This window comes from Leptonychotes weddellii, chromosome 3 (genome assembly GCF_054177405.1).
Source record: "Leptonychotes weddellii isolate Sample4059 chromosome 3, ASM5417740v2, whole genome shotgun sequence".
In the NCBI taxonomy this organism is placed as follows: Eukaryota; Metazoa; Chordata; class Mammalia; order Carnivora; family Phocidae; genus Leptonychotes; species Leptonychotes weddellii.
Genome location: NC_138371.1, coordinates 160592229 through 160610138, shown reverse-complemented (window position 1 = coordinate 160610138; position 17910 = coordinate 160592229).

Sequence of the window (17910 nt, the reverse complement as noted above, 5' to 3'; positions counted from 1 at the left end):
AGAGAGAGAGCGAGAGCAGGAACACAAGCAGGGGGAGCGGGAGAGAGAGAAGTAGGCTTCCTGCCAAGCAGGGCTCGATCCCAGGACCCTGGGATCATGACCTGAGCCGAAAGCAGATGCTTAACAACTGAGACACCCAGGCGCCCCTAAAGTAGCTTTGAGGGGCAGCTGGGTAACTCAGCTGGTTAAGGGTCCACCTCATGAATTCAGCTCTGGTCTTGATCTCAGTGTCATGAGCCCACATCGGGCTCTGCACTGGGCGTGGAGCCTGCTTGAGATTCTCTGTCTCCCTCTCCCTTTGTCCCTCCACCCAAAAGAATTAAAATTAAAAAAAAAATAAAGTAGCTTTGAGGATAATATCCTTGTCTTCCATGATGTTTTAGTTTTTGTTAATGGACACAATGTATAATGTCAAAACTCTTTTTTGGATTCAGTGATGATTATAAATGAATTTGTAATTTAAAAAATCATATCACCAACAACAGGCTTTGAAAAGGAGCAGCATATAACCCTCAACTTTCTTGTTTTTGTTTTACTCACTTCGTAAAACTGGAGCATTGGTCAAAGCCACCCTCTATACTCTGTGCCCAGACAGTAATTGGAGAAGACATAAAAAACAACAGAACAAAATAAAGCAGCCTTGCTGATCTCACTTTAAATACAGCATCACTGAACTAAGAGGTTCTTCACGCTGCCCATTGATCACAGTGTATTTTCCTGGTCGATTTCTTCTTTCTCACATTCCTGATTTTCTACTCTCTCTTCACACTTGCAACATGTTTTTCCTATCCTCATTACCAGATGATAACCTATTTTCCTTCTTCACTGAAAAATGGAAGCAATCAGAAACAAATTTTCAAGAGCTCTAACCACCCCATCTCCCCAGGTGTCTATAGTTGAGTTCCTGGGACAACATCTTTGCCTGCTACGAATGAACCCTCCACACTCTTCACTGAGGTCAGCCACCGTGTTGTACCCTCCATCCTATTCTCCTTCACTCATCCAAGTTCAATACTCCAGCAATTCTCTCATCTCTCTCCTGCATCAGTATTTCTTCTTTTTCCCAAACCATTTGCATCAGCATGCAAATATGATTTTTATTTATTTATTTATTTATTTTAAAGATTTTATTCATTTATTTGAGAGAGTGAGAGAGAGAGAGAGAGAGAGCACACGAGAGGGGGGAGGGTCAGAGGGAGAAGCAGACTCCCTGCTGAGCAGGGAGCCCGATGCGGGACTGGATCCCGGGACTCCAGGATCACGACCTGAGCCGAAGGCAGTCGCTTAACCGACTGAGCCACCCAGGCGCCCGCAAATATGATTTTTAAAATTACCATCAGAAAATGATCTTCTCTTGACCCCACATCTCCCTCTAGCTATCATATCATTTTTCTTCACCACACCTTTTAAAATAAAAGAACTCTCTAAAAAAAGCATCCTTGCTTGTACTCTCTTCTATTCTCTCTTGGAGTCATTGGGATCAGCTTTCCTCCTATAGCATTGCACTAAACCTGCACTTTATAAAGATTAGCCATGACCTTCAATTGCCAAGGATCATTTCTCATTCCTCATCTTACAAGTAGCATTTGCATCATTGATCACTATGTCATCTTGAAATACTTTTCTTTCTTTTCTTTTTTTTAAGATTTTATTTATTTATTTGAGAGAGAGAGAGAGAGAGACAGCAAGAGAGGGAACACAAGCAGGGGGGAGAGGGAGAAGCAGGCTTCCCGCGGAGCAGGGAGCCCGATGCGGGGCTCGATCCCAGGACCCTGAGATCATGACCTGAGCCGAAGGCAGATGCTTAATGACTGAGCCACCCAGGCGCCCCTTGAAATACTTTTCTTTACTTGGCTTCCAACACCACACTTGCCTGGTTTTACTCTTACCTTTATGGCCACTCATTCTCATTGTCTTTTGCTGGCTTCCTCTTCATCTCTATCTTTAAATATTGGAGTGTCCCAGTATATAGTAGTTAGACTTCTTCTCTTTTCTAATTGCACTTACTAGTCAGATGGCTTTACATATAATGTAATGTCGATGACTCCCAAGCCCTGGATTCCAGAAATGCATATGCAGCTGTCTTCTTCACATTTCCACTTGATATCTAAAGCATTTCAAAGTTTTTACCTCAGAAGACTTCGCTGTTCCCACCACAGACTTCTCCTTTTAAGCTGATTACAATTATATTCCAGTTTCTTGAGCTAAAAACCTTCCTGGCATCTTGACTCTTATCTTTCTATCACACTCACATCCAGTGTTGCAGAAAATCTCACCTGTTCCGCCTTCAAAATATATCCAAATTTTGACCTTTACACTGTCTCTACCACCATGAGGTCAAAGCCTCCAACAGCTGATTGGTTTCTCTGCTTCTGCCCTTATTCTACTCCTGCCTACTGCTAACACTGCAGACAGAGTGATCTTGCTAAAATGTAGATTTTCTTAGAAATTCACTACTCCTTATCTCACTGAGTAAATGCTAACATGCTAATATGATTTTCAAGGCCTGACAGGATCTGGCCCTCTCTTACCCTCGAACTACATTTTCTACTCTTTCGTTGACTTTTTTCCAGCTACCCTGAATTTCTTGCAGTTTCTTGAATACACCAGGTATTTTTGTACTCAGGGCTTTTCACTTGCTGTTCCCTCTGCTTAGAAGGTTCTTCCAGTAGATATAATCTTTGAAGTATATATGCAAACTCCATACATACTTAAATTTTAATACCAACTTCTACATTACTCATGGGATAAAGAAAAATCAAAATGGAAACTGAAACATATTGAGCAATGAAAAAGCTGTAGGTACTTCATGTACAAATTTACAGGGTGGGGGGCACCTGGGTGGCTCAGCTGGTTGAGCAGCTGACTCTTGGTTTCAACTCAGGTCATGATCTCAGCGTCATGGGATGGAGTACCGTGATGGGCTCCATGCTTAGTACAGAGTCTGCTTGAGATTCTTTCCCTCTCCCTCCTCCTCTGATCCCCCCATCTTGTACTCTCTCTCTCTCTCACAAATAAAGTCTTTAAAAAAATTCATAAGATCAAGCTTAAGCTTATACAAGGAAAATTATAGACTTAAAAATTATAGACTTAGACTTATAAACTCTCTTTATTAACAAAAGAAATGCCAAAAACTACAAATGAAATATTCAAGGAAAGACAGAAGGGAAGAAAGCTTCTAAAAAAGTAGAAGAAAAATAATAAAAGCATTTAAAAAACAGTGGAAAAGGAAATAGATACATGAAATAAAAAAATTAAAAAGCCGAACTGACTCATTGAACAAACTAATAAAATCAGCAACTTTGGAAAAGATTAATTAAGGACATTGAAAGAAAGTGCAAAGAAACATACTGAAAGAAAAGTCCAAACACAGATGCTGCAGAGTTTGGAAGATATTGTTATGAAGAATATTGCCAAATATTAGAAAATTCAAATGAAGTGAACAACCTCTATAAAAATGGAAGCAAAACTGAACTAAGAGGAAATATAAACTATATAAATCATATAAAGGTGAACAAATTCTAACTTGTAGTTAGGATAGTCTTCTCACAAAAAATCAGATTCCAGTTTTATATAGGTAACACTTCTTTAAAACAAACACTTTCAATTTTGTATGTAACATTTCAGAAAAATATATTGGCTAATGTATATATTTTATCACAAGGCAAGGCACATATAGTGTGAGAAATAAAATATGCACATCAATTTCTCTCAGTAATAGAGGTACCAAAAACCCCAAACAAAATATAAACAAACCAAATCCAGCAATGTGTAAAAATATAATACATTTTATCAAGTTTTGTTTATGTTCTAATGCAAAATTTATCAATGTAATTCACATTAAAATGAAGCCCATAGGATATATATCATTAGAAGCAAAGAAAGTATTCAATAGAGCTCAATATCCATTAATAAGACAAATTCTTAGAAAATGATAAAATATATACAAAAACTCTACAACAAATATCATATTTTATGATTAAACATTGAAAGCCTGTCTCCAAAAAGCAAGAAGCATGGTCTAAGATGGCTTTTACAAGCATCTTTATTATTTTTCCCTTGAGATTCAAAGTAGGCCAGTGTTACAAGAAAACAAAACGCAAGAGTATAAGGATGAAAAAAGATAAAATATTCATTCAGCAATGAAATGATTGTCTTCATAGAAAGCAGAAGAATCATAGAGAAACTATTGGTGTCTTATAAGAGATTCTAGCAATGTTTGATTCAAAAATCAATATATAAAAAGCAATTTTATGAGCACACATTTATAAAATATAACTGGAAAACACAATTTGAAAAGGTGAACAATTTACAGTAGCTATAACTGCAGTATTTAAGAATAAATACAACCAAAGATGTGCAGGGATTTCACATAAAAAACAAAATTTATTTAAAGATATTTAAGAAAAAGAAATAGGGATACTTCTCAAGTACATGGACTCAAAGACTTAATATTGTAAACATACTGATCTACGGATTCAATTCATATTTTACATAAAATTTCAAAGATTTCATACAAAATTTCATTTGGGGTGTGTGTGTGTGTGTATGTGTGAAAATGGTCACATTGGGGCGGCTGGTTGGCTCAGTTGGTTAAGCGACTGCCTTCGGCTCAGGTCATGATCCCAGAGTCCTGGGATCAAGCCCCGCATCGGGCTCCCTGCTCCGCGGGAGGCCTGCTTCTTCCTCTCCCTCTGCCTGCCGCTCTCCTTGCTTGTGCTCTCTCTCTGTCAAATAAATAAATAAAATCTTAAAAAAAAAATGGTCACATTGATCCCACATTTCTTTTATGTAATAATAAACTGAAAAAGAAAAGTTAGTGGAACTTGCTATACCAAATATAAAGATTTATTAAAATGCTTTAATATGTAAGCAGTGTATGGTACATATATTGCAATAGATGAGTTGATTAAAGCAAGATATTAACGCTCTTGAAGGAAGATAAGCAAATATAGAAACTTGGACTCTGTCAGAAGGCCCATTGAAAATTCAGTAAGGAAAAGATTGAGTTTTCGATCACTAAAACAAAACAAAACAAAACAGAAGCAATTCCAGGTTAAATGTGAAAAATACAACAATACTGTTTGAGAAGATAACAAAAGACAATATTTTCTTACCTTTTCAGTAGGAATAGATCTGTTAAAGACAAGTACAAAACACAAAGGAAACAGCAAATTTGCCACCATTCAAGTGAGGAGCTTCTGGTCCTCAGAATACATCATAATGATAGTGAAGTAATAAGCCATAGAATGGTAGAGTATTTCTGAAAAATATTTGAAAAAAGTCTCTATCTAGAGCACAAAACCACCTGAGTCGATAAGAAAAACAATCCCCTCCTACTTCCTTTTCCACTGACAGGGACAAAATATTTAAACGGGGGATTTCACAAAAAAAATAGGAATGGCTGATAAACACACTATACCACAGGTAACCTCTCTGACAACATCACAATATAATGACTTTGGTCACTCATAAGACTGAAAGAAGAATGTCAGACACCGATATCTGGATGGAGGAAATAGAAGATGTCCTCTGGGGAAGCTCATGTAAGTGGTTTCAAATACATCGGTATATTTTTTTCTCTTTCTTTCTATTTCTCTCTTAAGTATGGGGCTTGAACTCACGACCCTGAGATCAAGACCTGAGCTGAGATCAAGAGTCGAATGCTTAACCAACTGAGCCACTCAGGTGCCCCGCATCTGTATGTGTGTTAAGCTAACAGATGGGAAAGTGGGTGTTTTAAAAAAATTATTCACTTTTCTTTACACATAGAGTATAAATATTACTTTGTATGTATTCAATATTTAATAAAAAACATTGAAAAGAAAAAAAAGTCACCAAACCTCAAAGGGTTTCATGGGATTAATAAAATCCTTTAACACTGTAGATTCAAATAAGTCAAATAAATGAGGCAAATGGGAAACTTTCCCAGGAAATCGCAGGGGTGTCCCTTACACTGGCCAGGCGCTAATGTGACTTCTTTCCCAGCGAATCGTAGAGGTGTCCCTCACACTGCCCAGGCAGTAACTCGATTACTTTACCACTAGATGCACATTGGTTTTCGCGTGGGAAACAAAGACTGAAGTTTTCTCATGAGAGGTCTCTAACATTTCCTCTGTCCTCCCTCCCTCCTAATTTTAAATTTTCAAAAAATTCCAATACTATTAATAACTGTGACTGAAGAGATTTTAGAAATTGAGTGCTGAAGAATGAGAATAAGGGGCGGAGGGTACTCAGGCAAGATGGCATAAACTACTCCCAGTTGATGGAGTAAGGCTGTTTCCTGGAAATTTGGGGTCCTATTTCATGATGTCATTTTTAACATAATTATCAAAACACATTTGCGGCTTGGAGAGGCGATGTTACTTAATGGTAAATATCCTACTCTTTGGAGTCAGACCGACATTGGGTTTGGATTCGACCTCCAGCACTAATGAGCTGCTAGCAAGAACACATTATTTAACTTCTTTAATAGTCTGATTCAAGTAGTCTCAATTTCCTCCTTGATTACATGGACATAGGTATTACCTACCTCCTAGGACTGGTTTGAGATTTAAATGATTCGGTAAGCCTGTTGCACAGAACCTGATTTTTTGTAAGCACCCAGTAAATGATAACCATAGTGATTTTATTTCATTTTACATTCTGACTTTAAATGATTAAAAAAAAGCAGGAACTGGCAAGTTCTAATTAAGCACCAACTCTGGATTAGCAATGATTATAAAGACTGTTAGTCTTGATTGGAAACAGGATAGCTGAAGAATGCCAAAGTAAAACCACAGAGATCACTTTCTAGTCCTGATAGGGAGAAGTAGCTGTGTTTAAGGAATCAGATAGTCACGACCTAAATTCAGTGGTTGATCTTACTGTCATTAGTAGCAGGTCACCCAGATGTCACCTGATGCGATGATGGGTACTGCATCATCTTTGATGTATTCTGAATCCACCAGCCATTTAGAACTAATTTCAAGAGGAAAGACAAACTAACGGACCCTATGGCACATCTGGAAGCCAAAGTGGTCTTCAGTTTAACAAGGTCTTATCAACCAGTCAATGCCAGGAGGGAAATGAAAACTGAAGGGGGAGGTATATCGGATGAAAAAAGATGATATTTTAGGACTATAAAAAAGCAGATGTAATATGTGTCCTAGTTTGGATAAACCAACTCTACCGAGCATTTCTGGGACAATTGGGGAAATTAGAATATAGACTGTATATTAGGTAAGATGAGGAAATGTAAGGAAATGTAGAGCATAAGTACTTGAAAAAAATGTGTGTTTGTGTGTGTGTGTCTGTGTGTGACACAGCAAAATATCTGTAACTTTTTACACTAAGGTATAAAGAATGTGTATAGAAATCTATGGATGGTAGAAATATGACATTTCTATTTTCTTGGTATTGTTTATCTGAATAGTTCCTTTTTATAATAGACAGAGACTGCATTGAGATAGTAAAAAGATGTTGCCTTTGTAATTAGGCAAATATTGAATTTTTTTGAGATTTATTTATTTTAGAGCAAAGCGCCAGAACACTTGCAAGAACGTGAGCGGGACAGGGGTTGGTGGGGAGGCAGATGGGGAGGGAAAGAGGGGGAAAGAATCTCAAGCAGACTCCCTGCTAAGCTCGGAGCCCAAGCAGAGGGAGCCTGATCTCAGGACCCTGAGATCATGACCTGAGCTGAAACCAAGAGTGAGCCTCTCAACCGACTGAGCCACACAGGTACCCTGAAATACTTTTTGAGATAAATATTTTATTAAGTGTGTTTATATAGCATAAATTCAGAATCATTTGACTCAAATGTACAGGCTTCCGTGAATGCGAAGGCATTTATATATTTCCTTAGACCTAATTGAGTGTGTGTTGACACTTGAGTTTCTCAATCATTGTCATTCATTTAGGTCTCATCTCGGCCATCCCTGGAACACAGCTAAGCGCACAGTAGAGAAAGTAATAAGCATCATTGTTTCCAATTACTAATGAAATGATAATTTTACTAAGATTTCTCTGGAGAACATATTTAGTCTGGCATTTAAATAATTAAATAAACTCAAGCGGCCCTGTAAATTGTTTTTATGGAAATCATCTAACGAAGGATGGTATTTTTTCATAAAGTAATTACTAGGAAAATTGTAACATGTCTAACTTGTCATGATTCTTCAGAATATATTTGCTAAAATACTGCTTTGAGAAAATCGCAAAGCAACCTCATATTTATAATGTTATGAATTATACTTTCCTGCAATTTACCCTTCTCCTTCAAACTAGTTATTTTCTGTATTGTTAAAATGCAGCACCCCTAACCTTTGCCTGCATTTCTTGCAATTTTGAATTCTTTTCTATGAACAGTTGGTAAACACTCCAACTGTTTGTCATAAAATTACCATCAAAGAGCAGGTATAGTCAGAATTTCACTGTGGAGTCTTATTGTGGTTTGGATTTGCATTTCCCTGATGTGGAGCATTTTTCATGTGTCTGTTGGCCATTTGTATGTCTTGTTTTGAGCAATGGATATTCAATTCCTTTGGCCATTTTTAAAATCAGGTTATTTATTTATTTATTGCTATTGTCTTGTAAGAGTTTCTTCTTTATTTTAGATCTTAAGCTTCCTTATCAGATACATGGTTTGCAAGTATTTTCTCCCATGCTGTGCAGAAATTAGAGATATATTTGACAGAAACTTACAAAAGGCAAAAGGGTAAATACGTATTTGTTGCTTGCTTCTTGTTGTTATCTGTGTTTTATATGATCATGGTAGAATATTGATCAAGCCCCACTCACTCCATTTTTTAACAGGTAAAGCCCTTGTCACCGACCCTTTTCAGCTTCCTTGTTCTGGTCACTAAGACAGTGGTTCTCAAACTTAAGTGTGCATCGTGCCCTGAAGGGACTGCTGAACCCCATCTCCAGAGTTTCTGAGTCAGTGTGTAAATGGGGCTCAAGAAATTGCATTTGGATCAGTGTTTCAGGTGATGCTAATGCTGCTGATCTGAAGCCAGGCTTTGAGAACCACTGTTCTCAGAAATGATTCCATTTCCCCAAATGACTAGAATCCAGCTCTCAGCCTACTCTTCAGTGTTTCATTCTCTCATCCAAAATGACTTTTTCAACATCCAGGGTCTTAACTTATCAGAAGCCTTGACCTCATGGTGAATGCCACCTCCATGCCACATCAGGCCTGTGTGGAACTCTGTCATAAAACACTGCTCCCAATCACTCTGAAGTATCAAAATTCAGCTCTTCTGCACATTCTCTTGCCTCTCCTTCCTCTGTAAGAGTTGGAACTTTCTTTCTGCTTTGGGAATTATGATATTACTCAGCCCGGCCCTGTTTTGCTAGGATCAAGCTTCTCTCATTAGATCAGACTTGACTCCTCTGCACCTTGTGTTAAGCGGTCAGCTGCCTCCGTGCTCCCACGCCCGCATGGTGGACTCCCTGTGGGCCCTCCCTCTCTCTCTAGCCTTCGATGGCTCCGTGGTGAGCCTTCTGCTTGCAGACAGCTGCATGAGGCTGGAGAAGGCCGTGTGGCTTCGCGCAGCCTGCTCCCTGGAAGAGCCTGCTGAACAATTTACACTTGGCCTGCATCTCCTACTCAGCGTCCTTTTTGTTTATTACTCACTGGTTCCCTGGATTATTTTCCACAACAATTGCAGGCCTTGCTTTATGTCGTTAAGCCCTCAACTCTACCAGGTCTCTCATCTTTGATTTGATTTGTGTATATCTGTATTTATTTTCCCTCAAGTCTCAGAGGAAGATATATCATTCTCTCAAAAGTTAATTTCTGACATTTCAAAGGGATGTCTGATGTTCTTGGCTCTTCCTTTCATCAGACTTACAAGGGAGCTTGTTGACTCCTCTCTTGACTGCCTTTTCCTTGAAATTTTCCTGCTTTATCCTAACCTTCCCCCTTTTCCAAACTTGGACTTCTTTCCTTCTGCTTTGAAGGTGGCCTCAGTTTTCTCTGTTGAATGAAACTTACTTCATCCGGCTTATCCTTCCTAATATCATTCCATTTCTGTGATCAGTCAGGCTCTTTGAAAGAATGGTCTCATTCAATTCAATTCATGAATTTCCTCAGTAACATCTTTCCTCCTTAAGTTCTAGAAATCTGGATGGGGTCCCACATAGTCCACAATGCCGCTCTCTCCGAAGTTGGAAATGGCAAACTTCACCTCTCCCCTCTCTTCCTGTCCCAGCTGAACTGAATGTCTGTTCTCAGTGTTGATTCTGTTTGATTTTTCTGTGGCAATTATATTGATTTACCTTTCAATTCTTTTTTTTTTTTTTAAGATTTTACTTATTTATTAGAGAGAGAGAGAGAGAGTGGGTGCTCATGAGCAGGGGGAGGGGCGCAGGGAGAGGGAGAAGCGGACTCCCTGCTGAGCAGGGAGCTGAACACAGGACCCCATCCCAGGACCCTGGGATCATGACCTGAGCCAAAGACAGATGCTTAACAGACTGAGCCACCCAGGTGCCCCTTACCTTTCCATTCGTTTAAAGAACATTACTTTCTTCACATCTGAGATACTGTTCTCCCTTTCTAGTTCTCTATTTCACTGTTCATCTCCTTCCCTTATTCATCTCTCTACCACCTTCCCAGTCCAAGCTTAATCTTTGGCTTCCACCTTCCATTACTCTCTTGAGGATATAACTATTTTGTCCAGGATTTTGACCCTGAAGTTCTCACCTTTGGTCCCAATCCCTAACATGTCCAGCTCCTCATAGAATTTTTTTTTTTTTTGGAGCATATTAACACTTTATTTCTTCCAAAAAAAAAAAAAGACCCTTTCTATCATTCTCTCCTTTAGTTTCAATATCAATATTTTGGATGGCTTTTTGACTCATTGCTGACCCATACCTTTCCCAGATTGCTACTCCCCAGACTCATTTCGTTCCCTGGAATCTCTAAATATTCCTCTCCTTTCCAACATTGCTGTTTGAACTTTCAGGAACTTGTGTTTGGTTTCCTCAGATGGTCACCTAACAAGAAACATAGTGCATCTTTGTTTCAAAAACAGTTCAAATCTCTGTGCATGCTGCTCATATCCTGCCATTACCTTCTAGAAGTCTATAATGACTCCTTGTTTCTCTTGGCAATGGGGTCCATCAGCCATGGTGAAAGCACTTATCAACTGGCCACCCTCACTTCTTTGCCAAGTGTCCCCCTCCATCCTTCCCCACCCTGCAAAAAAACCCACCACCACCACCAACAACAACAAAAGAAGCACCTTTGGTTAGAATTATTCCCTCACCAAACCGTAGGCTCGTGTTCCACTTACACATCTCATGTGCATCCCTGCCCCAAATTAAATGGCCTGTTTTCTCCCTTTCTCCATACTTTTCTCCAATAGTCAAATGCCTGTGCATCTTTTAAGATGGATACTCCTTTCTCCGGAAGCCTTTGCTTATTATGTTAGTCCACTGCCATTTTTCCTCTGCTCAGCTTCTATACCTCTCTCAGAGCCAGACGTTTAATTATGTACTCAACTGAATCCTTTTTAGAGATTTCATATATGTGTATCAGTTTCCCGGGAAAATTACAAATACCACATTCCTGAATTCTATTCACTGCAACTATGCATTTAGTGGTTCTGTCAGGCCAGGGCTCCTAGCCTTGTGCTGCATAACAAAAGGGGCCTAAGATGGGTTACCTTGCTATTATTTAGACAGATCAGGTGCATTCAGGGTGGTATGGCCGTAGACACCTTGCTATTATTTAGAAAGACAGAAAGGCTTACTTCCCTACTCCCCTTAGGTTTCACGCATGTGCAAATTTGCATGATTGACTTTTTAAACTACAAAATACTAGGTAGTCATTTAAACTATAAAATACTAGGTAGTCATTATTTGCCGTGAGTTCTTAGCTTAACACTATAATACACATCGGCATTGTTATTATCAGAAACTCAGCCTAGAGAGCTAAGTAACTTGCCTCAAGGCACAAAAAAAATGTAATATGGATTTTGTGGACTCTTTACAAAAATTTTTTTTAATAGAGCTGCACTCTGATTTTTCAGTCTGACTTCAGCACCGGGGGGGCATAGTCAGACCCCAATAATCATGTCTCAGCACAGACTTTCTTACTACATTCTAATGAAATATGTAATATTTTTAAATTACCAGCTCATAAGTACCTAGAAAGAAACATTTTGATTGTTTAGAATACCCCATACCTTTAATAGTATATTTGACAATTTTATTTAAATGTAGATACTCTAACCTAAAGGTGTGTGAAAACAAAATACTGCTCAGTAGTATAAGCCATGTCTGTTTAGAATTTCTTTAAAATACATTTTGTAGTTTAATATTTTTAAGCAGCAAGAGATACTAATTCATTAATCAGGTGGAATGAAATAAAACTAAATGTAATGATTATTATTTTTCTGATATATAAGGTAGTTCAGTTTATGAATGACACATGACCAGGGGCATCTTATCACCCTTATGTTAGAATGATCAGTGGCCTAAGGATATATATATATATTTTTATGTTCTAGATAAGAAGTATGTAGTAAAGATACTTCTGGAAAGACCTGAAATCCTGCCACTGACCTGTCATGGCCACTGGATGTCACTAAGACCAATAACATGGATATGAGCCAAAGTCTTCATGAAAGGCATAAACACTAATATTTCAAGTTTATTTTATTCTCCAAAATGGAAAATTCAAAATCTTATTAAACACAATTGATTTATAAAGAAATGGAGACAGGAAGAATAGGAATATAGTATAATGAAAGTATAAAAATTAAATGATGGAGAAAGGAAAATGTAGGTTATGACAAATCTTAATGTGACTCCAATAGATAAGTTAACTCTAGTAGGGCATCCTTTTGTCTTAATTGATTAAGATATTACTTTAAATGAGCATCCAATTTATCCTGAATGAAGCCAGATATAAATTGTCCCTTGTATCAGTTGTCCGGGCTCTTGTTTTTTTTTGAACAGGGTTATGTCATTTTTAGTTGGTGCTGGTTGTGGTTGAATTATGTCCCTCCCTAAAATTCACATGTTGAAGTTCTAATTCCTAGTACCTCAGAATGTGACCTTATTTGGAGATACGGTTTTTACAGAGGGAATCAAGTTAAAAGGAGGTCTTTAGGGGGGAACCTAATCCAATATAACTGGTGTAATTATAAAAGGGGAAAATTTGGGCACACAGATATGCATAGAGGTAAGACCATGTGTAAAGACACAGGGAGAAAATGGCACCTACCAGCCAGGGAGAGTCCTGGAACAGATCCTTCCCTAGCTGCTCTCAGAAGGAAGGACTTCATTTTCATCAGTCTATGAAAAAGGCACTATTCTCTCATTTCTTCAGGTAAACCATAGAGATAAGTGAATTATAAAAGGCAGACTTCATGTGATATGTTTAGATATGTTTTATATCTAAAACTCGTACTGTTTCATGACCACAATGCTTAACTATTTTGCTTTACTCTTAGAGTTAAAATTTTTAAAACCTAGGTTTTTACGAATAATAAACATTTCTAATCATACGAATATAATACTAAAGTAAACTATAATATAAAAGTAAACTATAAATGAAAAATCTGAAACACATTGTAAGTCATAATCTAAATAGAAACAATATTGTCCAAAGAAAATCTCAAAAATTTACACCATGTGGAAGATATTTTCTAAATGTTTGCACCAGCAATTATTTGGATTAATAAAATTTCGGTAGAGGGGACATTGTGAAAATGATGTAACACTTTGAAACCAAATGCATGCAGTGAGCAGTTAGTTTAAGAAAGTTGTTATGAGGGCACCTGGGTGGCTCAGTTGGTTGAGCGACTGCCTTTGGCTCAGGTCGTGATCCTGGAGTCCCCGGATTGAGTCCTGCATCAGGCTTCCTGCTCAGCGGGGAGTCTGCTTCTCCCTCTGACCCTCCTCCCTCTCATGCTCTCTGTCTCTCATTCTCTCTCTCGCAAATAAATAAAATCTTAAAAAAAAAAAAAAAAGAAAGTTGTTATGATAATCTTGCGTTTTATTCTTTGAGTGCATCAAATTCATGCCTTGGAGTGGGGAAAAATGAAATGATGCACATGTAAGAATTATATGCTATCAGAGGGCATATAAATTCACCATTATTTTATCTAATGTGATAGGTTAAAAACCTTCCATGCAAACTTAAATATTAACAATAACGAATAACTATTTCTGTGCTTTGGGTTTCCATTAAAAAAAACACAAAACACCTTGCTCCTAATTACTAGGATTATGCTTACTAAAAAAAGATTGAGATGATAACACAGGAAATGCAAACAGTTCTGCCTTTGCAATCTCACTGCTTACTATGCCACCTGTTACTGATGCCAACTCGCTAAGTTGATGCCAATGCCCAATTCACATCTGAGACTTTTCTTGCAATCATTGCAAATTTGAAAGCATCTGTGAGCTCTTTCTTTGAACATTTTGGGCTAAAAAGCAGAATTAGCAATGGACTGGAGCACATATGTCAACATACTCCTATATGTATATGTTTTTGCATTTACATGAAATTTTCAATAACACTTAACAATCCTAAGTGGAGCATGGCTAGTTTTGCTCAGAAATCCTCAAAATTCTTTTGCTGGTCAAAAGAAAATCTCAGTTTTTTTTCACCGGCAGGGTTATCTTCTGTCTTAATAGGCTGATTTGATATTATTCATTTTTACAAATTTGTCTTTTATTTACTGTAATTGCTTACTGACAGGTTTTCACTTTGCTGTTTTAAAAAAAGATAAAATGCAAATCATGTCCATACAACTTTGTCGGGCTCTATAATATATTTCATGATATATAATATCATATAAATTCCAGTGTGGTATATTCCACAATATATTTCAGTTTTCTTCAAGCTGTCAGGCTTAGAATCTGAAGTTATTTGATTTCCTTGGGCAGCTAAGAATAAAGTCCTCAAATATCCAAAAGAAGAAAAATCTCACATGGATTTTGAGTGCCATTAATGACAGTTTGCTTTTAATTCACAAAAATCAAGACAAAGCCTATTATCTGGGGATCTTGAATAAAGTACAAAACATCAAATGAGAGATTTTGTTTCATCAAATATCAAATATATTTTTGTAAGCACTCTCGAATGCAGTCTACAGATCTAGGAAAAGCAGACTTAGAGATTTTGAAGAATGGACTAGATCAACTATTGTTTGAATGTGGTGGCCATTCTTTTCTCAAAGTATGAGAGATGCAATATTGCCATAGAACCATTGAAATAAATGCTGAGAAGCCAGCAAAAGACCAGCAAAACTCTATACTGTACATGTATCAACAAGAGAGTTAGAAGGTCCTCTGATCTTAGAGGCTTTACAGTAGAAGATGGCTTCAGTATTATGGAGAAATATGCCTTCTCTTTCTACATCTCAGCCAATCCCCCAGAGAACCCTCAGCATGCCTTGCTGTCCTGGGGATGGTGGTTAGCTTGTCTACACTGAGGAGGGATTCCCTTTTCCACTATTTAGCTCACAGTCCCTCTGCTCCTATCCTCAACTGTAATTACTTTTCACTCCAGACCCTCTGGCCCCTCCAACCAAAAAAACCCAACCAACCAACCAACCAACCAACCAAACAAACAACAAACAAACAAACAAAAAACCCTCTAAGCTGGCCAAAAGAACTGAAAGAGGAAGGGGAAAAAAGAGTCTAGAGAAACAGAACAATGCATTTGTTGGGGGAAAATAGGGTCTCCTGGAAGAGAGTTTTGGGTTCTGTTTTCCCTAGCATTTGTGGGCCTCAGCTTCCATATCTATAAAATAAGTGTTGGACAAAGTAATCTTTGTTTTCAATGTTAAAGTTCTATGAATTATAGAAATGAGGAATTGAAATAAATTCCCAACATTAGAAATAATGGAAATGGGATCAAACAAATGGCTTTGTAAGTCAGCTCATTACTACTGATAATTATGTTCAGTGGCTTACTTCCCTATCAGGTCAGGTTTGAAGCTGTGACTTTGAATACTGGTCAAATTAAGCAAACAAATTCTATTTCAGACTTATTTGATAGAAGCATTTCTATTTATTATTTTCTGAGAAAGTCTGTTCACTCTACTAGTGTCTTTGGAATTTATGTATGTTCTAAAGACATGGTTTATTTATTCACAAGGCTTTAGGTCTGGTGAAAAATATTTACATTTATTTTTTAAATGTTTGGAACAATGGAAGACCTCTTGAGAGCTGAAGCAAACAAGTGGTCATTTTGAAAATGAAACTATAAAATTAATTTCAGATAGCTATAATTTAATCTGCAAAGACTAATCTAGGGTCACTAATGAATATGCTATGTTCTTCTTTATTATTTATCTTAGATCTTTATCATTTTGATGGAATCCTATACATAATCTAATAATGTACTTTATATCTAAAGTATTATGGTCTGTTGATAATGTCAAGGCTGAAAACAACAGACTGATAATATAGAGATTCCAGTCAGCCTTTATAATTTGAATCAAATAAGTTCAATTCAGAATAAACTATATGATCCTTTAAAATAGTAATTTAATAAAAAGTCTCTTTACCCCATCAATACAGCTAAAAAAGAGACTTGTCCAACTACATTTTCGAGCTATAAAATTAGGACAAATAGTAAATTTATTTAACAAAATAAATGCAAAATATATACATATATTATATATTTTACAAAGCAATTTATTCATTTGTTTAAGGAAGCACTGTCCAATAGAAATGTTGTTAAAGCCACATATGTAATTTTATTTTTTGTTTTTAAAATTTTTGAGAGATCTGTCTATTATTTTAGAGAGAGAGAGAGAGTACACAAGTGAGGGGAGGGGAAGTAAGGGAGGGAGAGAATCTCAAGTGTGGAGCCCTATGTGGAGCTCCATCTCAGGACCCTGAGATCATGACCTGAGCTGAGATTGAGAGTCAGATGTTTGACTGAGCCACCCAGGCACCCCTATTTTGTTTTTAAATTTTTAAATTTATTATTGAGGTATATCTATTTTTTGCCAAATATGTAATTTGAAATTTTCTGATATCTACATAAAGAAGTAAAACAACATATCTGAAACTAATTTTAATAATCATTTTATTTAACCCAATATATCTAAAATTTTATCATTTCAACAAGTAATCAATATAAAATTAAGGAAACATTCTTTCTCCTTCCTTCCTTCCTTCCTTCCTTCCTTCCTTCCTTCCTTCCTTCCATCTCTCTCTCTTTTTTTTTTTTTGTATTAGGTCTCCAAAATCTGGTGCACATTTTAAACTTCTAGCACATCTCAATTTGGCCACCAAATTTTCATAAAAAATACTTGATCTATGTTTAGATTTCATAAGTTTTGCAGTTGAAAAATAGACTCATATACCCAACTTGTTCCAAACCTATTTAAAGGTTTTCTAATGACTCGAGAGTTAAGGCAATTTCCCTTTAATATTTGCATCTTTGTTGGCCAAGCTGTTCATCTCTTTTAGAAGAAATAATTTGACTTTGAAACTTTGAAGCAAAAGCCTATCAGTTTCAAAACTATACCTAAATTGGTTAAGTTTATTAACTCTTATGCCAATTTGTTAATGCCAGTATTATAACTCATTCAAAGAGATGTTGCATAAATTAAAAAGCAACTCTAGATTTATCAATATCAACAGAGCATTTTTAAGATTTTCCTAGTAGTTTTTGTAGCCCATTTAGGTAATGCTGCCTATTGTAATTAACCTTATGCATATTGATTCATCTTAGAAAACTTTGTAAATTATTATTATTATTTTGCATTATGAAAGGTATCAGTTTTAATATAAATTCTTATGTCTATCTACTTAGGCCACAGACAAGCTTTTCCTTTTCTTTTTTTTTTTTTTTAAAGATTTTATTTATTTATTCATGAGAGACAGAGAGAGAGAGAGAGAGGCAGAGGGAGAAGCAGGCTCCCAAGGAGCAGAGAGCCCGATGCGGGACTCGAT